Below are 9,270 nucleotides of genomic sequence, written 5' to 3' on the forward strand. Positions count from 1 at the left end.
AGGCCTGGCCCCCCGGGAAATATAATAAGGAGATTATAATGGGGCCCCTAGTAATGACAAGTCCATTGCACTGCCCCGCCTGTGGGGCAATAACCAACTGGAAGATAAGGTGGCAAAATAACTTTATATTAGCAAAGCGGCCAGTTAAACAACTGTCTTGTCCTCTGACCTAGTAGTACAGTAAGAGTAGGGCAAGATGGGGACGGTAGGGCAAGATGGAGACAGTAGGGCAAGATGGAGACAGTAGGGCAAGATGGAGACAGTAGGGCAAGATGGAGACAGTAGGACAAGATGGAGACAGTAGGGCAAGATGGGGACGGTAGGGCAAGATGGGACAGTAGGGCAAGATGGGACAGTAGGACAAGATGGGGACGGTAGGGCAAGATGGAGACAGTAGGGCAAGATGGGGACAGTAGGGCAAGATGGAGACAGTAGGGCAAGATGGGGACAGTAGGGCAAGATGGAGACAGTAGGACAAGATGGGGACAGTAGGGCAAGATGGAGACAGTAGGACAAGATGGGGACAGTAGGGCAAGATGGAGACAGTAGGGCAAGATGGGGACAGTAGGGAAAGATGGAGACAGTAGGACAAGATGGGGACAGTAGGGCAAGATGGAGACAGTAGGGCAAGATGGGGACAGTAGGGCAAGATGGAGACAGTAGGACAAGATGGAGACAGTAGGGCAAGATGGGACAGTAGGGCAAGATGGAGACAGTAGGGCAAGATGGAGACAGTAGGGCAAGATGGGACAGTAGGGCAAGATGGAGACAGTAGGGCAAGATGGAGACAGTAGGGCAAGATGGGGACAGTAGGGCAAGATGGAGACAGTAGGGCAAGATGGGGACAGTAGGGCAAGATGGAGACAGTAGGGCAAGATGGAGACAGTAGGGCAAGATGGAGACAGTAGGACAAGATGGAGACAGTAGGGCAAGATGGAGACAGTAGGGCAAGATGGAGACAGTAGGACAAGATGGAGACAGTAGGGCAAGATGGGGACGGCAGGGCAAGATGGAGACAGTAGGGCAAGATGGGGACAGTAGGGCAAGATGGAGACAGTAGGGCAAGATGGAGACAGTAGGGCAAGATGGGGACAGTAGGGCAAGATGGAGACAGTAGGGCAAGATGGGGACAGTAGGGCAAGATGGAGACAGTAGGGCAAGATGGAGACAGTAGGGCAAGATGGGGACAGTAGGGCAAGATGGAGACAGTAGGGCAAGATGGAGACAGTAGGGCAAGATGGGGACAGTAGGGCAAGATGGAGACAGTAGGGCAAGATGGGGACAGTAGGGCAAGATGGAGACAGTAGGGCAAGATGGAGACAGTAGGGCAAGATGGAGACAGTAGGACAAGATGGAGACAGTAGGGCAAGATGGAGACAGTAGGGCAAGATGGAGACAGTAGGACAAGATGGAGACAGTAGGGCAAGATGGGGACAGTAGGGCAAGATGGAGACAGTAGGGCAAGATGGGGACAGTAGGGCAAGATGGAGACAGTAGGGCAAGATGGAGACAGTAGGGCAAGATGGGGACAGTAGGGCAAGATGGAGACAGTAGGGCAAGATGGGGACAGTAGGGCAAGATGGAGACAGTAGGACAAGATGGGGACAGTAGGGCAAGATGGAGACAGTAGGGCAAGATGAGACAGTAGGGCAAGATGGAGACAGTAGGACAAGATGGAGACAGTAGGACAAGATGGGGACAGTAGGGCAAGATGGAGACAGTAGGACAAGATGGGACAGTAGGACAAGATGGGGACAGTAGGGCAAGATGGAGACAGTAGGGCAAGATGGAGACAGTAGGGCAAGATGGAGACAGTAGGACAAGATGGAGACAGTAGGGCAAGATGGAGACAGTAGGGCAAGATGGAGACAGTAGGACAAGATGGAGACAGTAGGGCAAGATGGGGACGGCAGGGCAAGATGGATACAGTAGGGCAAGATGGGGACGGTAGGGCAAGATGGCAGACAGTAGGGCAAGATGGAGACAGTAGGGCAAGATGGGGACAGTAGGGCAAGATGGAGACAGTAGGGCAAGATGGGGACAGTAGGGCAAGATGGAGACAGTAGGACAAGATGGGGACAGTAGGGCAAGATGGAGACAGTAGGGCAAGATGGAGACAGTAGGGCAAGATGGAGACAGTAGGACAAGATGGAGACAGTAGGACAAGATGGGGACAGTAGGGCAAGATGGAGACAGTAGGACAAGATGGGGACAGTAGGGCAAGATGGAGACAGTAGGGCAAGATGGAGACAGTAGGACAAGATGGAGACAGTAGGGAAGATGGAGACAGTAGGGCAAGATGGAGACAGTAGGGCAAGATGGAGACAGTAGGGCAAGATGGAGACAGTAGGACAGATGGGGACAGTAGGGCAAGATGGAGACAGTAGGACAAGATGGGGACAGTAGGGCAAGATGGAGACAGTAGGGCAAGATGGAGACAGTAGGACAAGATGGGGACAGTAGGGCAAGATGGAGACAGTAGGACAAGATGGGGACAGTAGGGCAAGATGGAGACAGTAGGACAAGATGGGGACAGTAGGGCAAGATGGAGACAGGTAGGGCAAGATGGAGACAGTAGGGCAAGATGGAGACAGTAAGGACAGATGGAGACAGTAGGGCAAGATGGAGACAGTAGGGCAAGATGGAGACAGTAGGGCAAGATGGAGACAGTAGGAACAAGATGGGGACAGTAGGGCAAGATGGAGACAGTAGGACAAGATGGGGACAGTAGGGCAAGATGGAGACAGTAGGGCAAGATGGAGACAGTAGGCAAAGATGGAGACAGTAGGACAAGATGGAGACAGTAGGGCAAGATGAAGACAGTAGGGCAAGATGGAGACAGTAGGGCAAGATGGAGACAGTAGGGCAAGATGGAGACAGTAGGACAAGATGGGGACAGTAGGGCAAGATGGAGACAGTAGGACAAGATGGAGACAGTAAGGCAAGATGGGGACAGTAGGACAAGATGGAGACAGTAGGACAAGATGGGGACAGTAGGGCAAGATGGGGACAGTAGGACAAGATGGAGACAGTAGGGCAAGATGGGGACAGTAGGGCAAGATGGAGACAGTAGGACAAGATGGGGACAGTAGGGCAAGATGGAGACAGTAGGGCAAGATGGAGACAGTAGGGCAAGATGGAGACAGTAGGGCAAGATGGGGACAGTAGGGCAAGATGGAGACAGTAGGCCAAGATGGAGCCAGTAGGGCAAGATGGAGACAGTAGGACAAGATGGGGACAGTAGGGCAAGATGGAGACAGTAGGACAAGATGGAGACAGTAAGGCAAGATGGAGACAGTAGGGCAAGATGGAGACAGTAGGACAAGATGGGGACAGTAGGGCAAGATGGAGACCAGTAGGGCAAGATGGGACAGTAGGGCAAGATGGAGACAGTAGGACAAGATGGGGACAGTAGGGCAAGATGGAGACAGTAGGGCAAGATGGAGATAGTAGGACAAGATGGGGACAGTAGGGGCAAGATGGAGACAGTAGGGTAAGATGGAGACAGTAGGGCAAGATGGAGACAGTAGGACAAGATGGGGACAGTAGGGCAAGATGGAGACAGTAGGGCAAGATGGAGACAGTAGGACAAGATGGAGACAGTAGGACAAGATGGGGACAGTAGGGCAAGATGGAGACAGTAGGGCAAGATGGGGACAGTAGGGCAAGATGGAGACAGTAGGACAAGATGGGGACAGTAGGGCAAGATGGAGACAGTAGGGCAAGATGGAGATAGTAGGACAAGATGGGGACAGTAGGGCAAGATGGAGACAGTAGGGTAAGATGGAGACAGTAGGGCAAGATGGGACAGTAGGACAAGATGGGGACAGTAGGGCAAGATGGAGACAGTAGGGCAAGATGGAGACAGTAGGGCAAGATGGAGACAGTAGGGCAAGATGGAGACAGTAGGGCAGATGGAGACAGTAGGGCAAGCATGGAGACAGTAGGGCAAGATGGAGACAGTAGGACAAGATGGGGACAGTAGGGCAAGATGGAGACAGTAGGGGCAAGATGGAGACAGTAGGGCAAGATGGAGACAGTAGGGCAAGATGGAGACAGTAGGGCAAGATGGAGACAGTAGGACAAGATGGGGACAGTAGGGCAAGATGGAGACAGTAGGGCAAGATGGAGACAGTAGGGCAAGATGGAGACAGTAGGACAAGATGGGGACAGTAGGGCAAGATGGAGACAGTAGGGCAAGATGGGGACAGTAGGGCAAGATGGAGACAGTAGGGCAAGATGGAGACAGTAGGGCAAGATGGGGACAGTAGGGCAAGATGGAGACAGTAGGGCAAGATGGAGACAGTAGGATAAGATGGAGACAGTAGGATAAGATGGAGACAGTAGGACAAGATGGGGACAGTAGGACAAGATGGAGACAGTAGGGCAAGATGGAGACAGTAGGATAAGATGGAGACAGTAGGATAAGATGGAGACAGTAGGGCAAGATGGAGACAGTAGGACAAGATGGAGACAGTAGGGCAAGAGGGGGACAGTAGGGCAAGATGGGGACAGTAGGGCAAGAGGGGGACAGTAGGGCAAGATGGAGACAGTAGGGCAAGATGGGGACAGTAGGGCAAGAGGGGGACAGTAGGGCAAGAGGGGGACAGTAGGGCAAGATGGAGACAGTAGGGCAAGATGGGGACAGTAGGGCAAGATGGAGACAGTAGGGCAAGATGGAGACAGTAGGGCAAGATGGGGACAGTAGGGCAAGATGGAGACAGTAGGACAAGATGGAGACAGTAGGACAAGATGGAGACAGTAGGGCAAGATGGGGACAGTAGGGCAAGATGGGGACAGTAGGACAAGATGGAGACAGTAGGGCAAGATGGAGACAGTAGGGCAAGATGGGGACAGTAGGGCAAGATGGGGACAGTAGGACAAGATGGAGACAGTAGGACAAGATGGGGACAGTAGGACAAGATGGAGACAGTAGGACAAGATGGAGACAGTAGGGCAAGATGGGGACAGTAGGGCAAGATGGGGACAGTAGGGCAAGATGGAGACAGTAGGACAATATGGGGACAGTAGGACAAGATGGAGACAGTAGGACAAGATGGAGACAGTAGGGCAAGATGGAGACAGTAGGGCAAGATGGAGACAGTAGGGCAAGATGGAGACAGTAGGACAAGATGGGGACAGTAGGGCAAGATGGAGACAGTAGGACAAGATGGAGACAGTAAGGCAAGATGGAGACAGTAGGGCAAGATGGAGACAGTAGGACAAGATGGGGACAGTAGGGCAAGATGGAGACAGTAGGGCAAGATGGAGACAGTAGGACAAGATGGAGACAGTAGGACAAGATGGAGACAGTAGGGCAAGATGGAGACAGTAGGACAACATGGAGACAGTAGGACAAGATGGGGACAGTAGGACAAGATGGAGACAGTAGGATAAGATGGAGACAGTAGGGCAAGATGGAGACAGTAGGATAAGATGGAGACAGTAGGGCAAGATGGAGACAGTAGGACAAGATGGAGACAGTAGGACAAGATGGGGACAGTAGGGCAAGAGGGGACAGTAGGGCAAGATGGAGACAGTAGGGCAAGATGGGGACAGTAGGGCAAGATGGAGACAGTAGGGCCAAGATGGAGACAGTAGGGCAAGATGGGGACAGTAGGGCAAGATGGAGACAGTAGGGCAAGATGGAGACAGTAGGGCAAGATGGGGACAGTAGGGCAAGATGGGGACAGTAGGACAAGATGGGGACAGTAGGGCAAGATGGAGACAGTAGGGCAAGATGGAGACAGTAGGGCAAGATGGAGACAGTAGGGCAAGATGGGGACAGTAGGGCAAGATGGGGACAGTAGGACAAGATGGGGACAGTAGGGCAAGATGGAGACAGTAGGGCAAGATGGAGACAGTAGGACAAGATGGAGACAGTAGGGCAAGATGGAGACAGTAGGACAAGATGGGGACAGTAGGGCAAGATGGAGACAGTAGGGCAAGATGGGGACAGTAGGACAAGATGGGGACAGTAGGGCAAGATGGAGACAGTAGGGCAAGATGGAGACAGTAGAACAAGATGGAGACTGTAGGACAAGATGGAGACAGTAGGACAAGATGGAGACAGTAGGGCAAGATGGAGACAGTAGGGCAAGATGGGGACAGTAGGGCAAGATGGGGACAGTAGGGCAAGATGGGGACAGTAGGGCAAGATGGAGACAGTAGAACAAGATGGAGACTGTAGGACAAGATGGAGACAGTAGGACAAGATGGAGACAGTAGGGCAAGATGGAGACAGTAGAACAAGATGGAGACTGTAGGACAAGATGGAGACAGTAGGGCAAGATGGAGACAGTAGGGCAAGATGGAGACAGTAGGGCAAGATGGAGACAGTAGGACAAGATGGGGACAGTAGGGCAAGATGGGGACAGTAGGGCAAGATGGAGACAGTAGGGCAAGATGGGGACAGTAGGGCAAGATGGAGACAGTAGAACAAGATGGAGACTGTAGGACAAGATGGAGACAGTAGGACAAGATGGGGACAGTAGGACAAGATGGGGACAGTAGGGCAAGATGGAGACAGTAGGGCAAGATGGGGACAGTAGGGCAAGATGGAGACAGTAGAACAAGATGGAGACTGTAGGACAAGATGGAGACAGTAGGACAAGATGGGGACAGTAGGACAAGATGGGGACAGTAGGGCAAGATGGAGACAGTAGGGCAAGATGGGGACAGTAGGGCAAGATGGAGACAGTAGGGCAAGATGGAGACAGTAGGACAAGATGGGGACAGTAGGGCAAGATGGAGACAGTAGGGCAAGATGGAGACAGTAGGGCAAGATGGAGACAGTAGGGCAAGATGGAGACAGTAGGACAAGATGGAGACAGTAGGGCAAGATGGAGACAGTAGGGCAAGATGGAGACAGTAGGGCAAGATGGAGACAGTAGGACAAGATGGGGACAGTAGGGCAAGATGGAGACAGTAGGGCAAGATGGGGACAGTAGGGCAAGATGGAGACAGTAGAACAAGATGGAGACTGTAGGACAAGATGGAGACAGTAGGACAAGATGGAGACAGTAGGGCAAGATGGAGACAGTAGAACAAGATGGGGACAGTAGGGCAAGATGGAGACAGTAGAACAAGATGGAGACTGTAGGACAAGATGGAGACAGTAGGACAAGATGGGGACAGTAGGACAAGATGGGGACAGTAGGGCAAGATGGAGACAGTAGGGCAAGATGGGGACAGTAGGGCAAGATGGAGACAGTAGAACAAGATGGAGACTGTAGGACAAGATGGAGACAGTAGGGCAAGATGGAGACAGTAGGGCAAGATGGGGACAGTAGGGCAAGATGGAGACAGTAGGACAAGATGGAGACAGTAGGACAAGATGGGGACAGTAGGGCAAGATGGAGACAGTAGAACAAGATGGAGACTGTAGGACAAGATGGAGACAGTAGGGCAAGATGGAGACAGTAGGGCAAGATGGGGACAGTAGGGCAAGATGGAGACAGTAGGACAAGATGGAGACAGTAGGACAAGATGGGGACAGTAGGGCAAGATGGAGACAGTAGGACAAGATGGAGACAGTAGGGCAAGATGGAGACAGTAGGACAAGATGGGGACAGTAGGGCAAGATGGAGACAGTAGGGCAAGATGGGGACAGTAGGGCAAGATGGAGACAGTAGGGCAAGATGGGGACAGTAGGGCAAGATGGGGACAGTAGGGCAAGATGGGGACAGTAGGGCAAGATGGGGACAGTAGGGCAAGATGGGGACAGTAGGGCAAGATGGGGACAGTAGGGCAAGATGGAGACAGTAGGACAAGATGGGGACAGTAGGGCAAGATGGAGACAGTAGGACAAGATGGAGACAGTAGGACAAGATGGGGACAGTAGGGCAAGATGGAGACAGTAGGACAAGATGGGGACAGTAGGACAAGATGGGGACAGTAGGACAAGATGGAGACAGTAGGACAAGATGGGGACAGTAGGGCAAGATGGAGACAGTAGAACAAGATGGAGACTGTAGGACAAGATGGAGACAGTAGGGCAAGATGGAGACAGTAGGGCAAGATGGGGACAGTAGGGCAAGATGGAGACAGTAGGACAAGATGGAGACAGTAGGACAAGATGGGGACAGTAGGGCAAGATGGAGACAGTAGGACAAGATGGAGACAGTAGGGCAAGATGGAGACAGTAGGACAAGATGGGGACAGTAGGGCAAGATGGAGACAGTAGGGCAAGATGGGGACAGTAGGGCAAGATGGAGACAGTAGGGCAAGATGGGGACAGTAGGGCAAGATGGGGACAGTAGGGCAAGATGGAGACAGTAGGGCAAGATGGAGACAGTAGGACAAGATGGGGACAGTAGGGCAAGATGGAGACAGTAGGACAAGATGGGGACAGTAGGACAAGATGGGGACAGTAGGGCAAGATGGGGACAGTAGGGCAAGATGGAGACAGTAGGGCAAGATGGAGACAGTAGGGCAAGATGGAGACAGTAGGGCAAGATGGGGACAGTAGGACAAGATGGGGACAGTAGGGCAAGATGGAGACAGTAGGACAAGATGGAGACAGTAGGACAAGATGGGGACAGTAGGACAAGATGGGGACAGTAGGGCAAGATGGGGACAGTAGGGCAAGATGGAGACAGTAGGGCAAGATGGAGACAGTAGGACAAGATGGGGACAGTAGGGCAAGATGGGGACAGTAGGGCAAGATGGAGACAGTAGGACAAGATGGAGACAGTAGGGCAAGATGGGGACAGTAGGACAAGATGGGGACAGTAGGGCAAGATGGGGACAGTAGGGCAAGATGGGGACAGTAGGGCAAGATGGAGACAGTAGGGCAAGATGGGGACAGTAGGGCAAGATGGGGACAGTAGGGCAAGATGGGGACAGTAGGGCAAGATGGGGACAGTAGGGCAAGATGGAGACAGTAGGACAAGATGGAGCATCAGCTTGAGGCCTGGGTTACATGGTTGCTATGGGACTAAGGCAATGAACACCAGCAGGACCCACTCTAGGAGCTACTGGTTACACAGTAATACATTGCACCTGTCACTCACCTACCCCAGACCCACCCCCCTGGCCCCAGACTGAGGCTACAAGCTCAGTGGGCGGTACCTGATACATTCTGAGTGACAGCCTCAGAGCTGAACTAGACTAAATACTTTTCTCCCCTCAGCACTGCCCCTGCCACTCACTCACATAAGCTCCTCCCCAGACCCCGCCCCTTCAGCTGTCCGTGCACCTGTCACTTTTCAAGCCGGGAGACACAGGGTTAAGCCATAGTCGGGGGCGGAGCCAGATGTCCCTCAGACA

The sequence above is a fragment of the Xenopus tropicalis genome, chromosome 8 (assembly GCF_000004195.4).
Source record: "Xenopus tropicalis strain Nigerian chromosome 8, UCB_Xtro_10.0, whole genome shotgun sequence".
Classification (NCBI taxonomy): domain Eukaryota; kingdom Metazoa; phylum Chordata; class Amphibia; order Anura; family Pipidae; genus Xenopus; species Xenopus tropicalis.